This window comes from Nestor notabilis, unplaced genomic scaffold (genome assembly GCF_000696875.1).
Source record: "Nestor notabilis isolate BGI_N333 unplaced genomic scaffold, ASM69687v1 scaffold12250, whole genome shotgun sequence".
In the NCBI taxonomy this organism is placed as follows: domain Eukaryota; kingdom Metazoa; phylum Chordata; class Aves; order Psittaciformes; family Psittacidae; genus Nestor; species Nestor notabilis.
In genome coordinates, this window is record NW_009909777.1 from 25,948 (window position 1) to 27,525 (window position 1,578).

Here is a 1,578-nt window from a genome sequence, read left to right on the forward strand (position 1 = left end):
AACTTAATCTTCTAAATTGAGCAGTATAAGTAGGTTCCGTGCAGTTTCTTTTATGGGCATATGCTGAACACTTTTCATTTGCTTATGGGTCTGAAGAAGGCTGTATATGGATCTTTTGTGAACGTATGAACTTCCTCCTCTCGCCCTTGGAGCTGTGGTGTGTGAAATACCAGCCGTTGGTTCTTCTGTCTTCTGCCATAAGGTGGCGTGATTTCTTTTCAGTTTCTGGTTTTTTTTTTTAATCTATGCAAGAATAAAGCATATTAATATATATTGGTTTAATAAATAAAACAAATGATTGGAAGAAAATATTTCACTTTTAAAGTGTTAGATTATGGCTGGCTGTACATTTACAGACAATATTCTTATCAGGTTAGAATTAGGTCTGATGTGCAAAATTAGTGGGTGCAGTTATACTATTACTATGGTACAGAAAATGTCTCATCTAGCACGCAATTTTATCTCTGAACTGTGGCAATTGTGATTGTTCACATCAGGGCTCAATATGACTATCTTGTAAGTTGGAACTGCATTCAGAAAATCAGAATGTCTGGTATATACCTTAATTACGTTGTTTTCACAAGAAATGCATTTAGAACTTTTTATTAGATTACAAGAAATCTGGTTTTATTAACAACAGATTCCTATTTTGTGTGTACTCATACATTTTCTTATGTGGCTCATTTGTCGTTATGAAATAGTGTCCATTAATAGCCATGTTAAAATTCTGTAATTTCCATCAATTTTACTTTATAGCATGTTTGTTGGTTCATATTTGCAAGGTGTAGCTTAAGCTAAATGACACTTGCCATGATTTAGGATTATTTAAATTTCTGAGCATGATCACTTCTTTCTTCCTACTTTTCTTCCCTGTAGCTAAGTGCCACTGCTCTGATTCTCTTGCATGATTCGTTCCTGGCAAAGACATTGTTTAGAGATTTATAAACACATTAAAGGTGAATTTGTGAGACTGCAGAGACTAGGACACTGTCTTTGTAAAAAAATTACATTAAACAGATAATCCTTTTTAACAATTTTGGAACCATATTCCATAACACTTTCAACTGTAGGTCATTTGTTGAAATGACCCACATGTTTTAATTTTTCTTGAGGTCTGTAAAAATGGAGGACCCTTGCCATATTCCCTTGAAGTCAACAAATTTAGATTCCTCCTTGGCAAGGAGAACATTCAAAGCTGTTGTTTTTCCTGAAAATCTTTGTGACACTTGTACTTTTGGTATTACTCTGTGCTTAAAAATAAGGCAGAATAGCATCATGAGAGACATAAGATCTTTGGCAAACAATTGTCATGGTCTTTGAAAACTCTTTCAATGTAGAGATCCTTTTAAAATTAAAGACTATTTAATTCTTTTAACTAAATGTCAGGACAAAAGAGATAGCTGTTGATGGTTTTCTTTGTGTCCTCACGTAGTTTTGGAAACCTTAAAGCTATATCCTATATGAAAAAGAACATTTGTTGGAGGAAAGTTTTAGAGTTTAGTAATGTTTTCAAATTTGGAATGTATCATATATTCCTTTTAAAAATCAGTTTGAGGACTTTTGTTAGAATGTTCTATC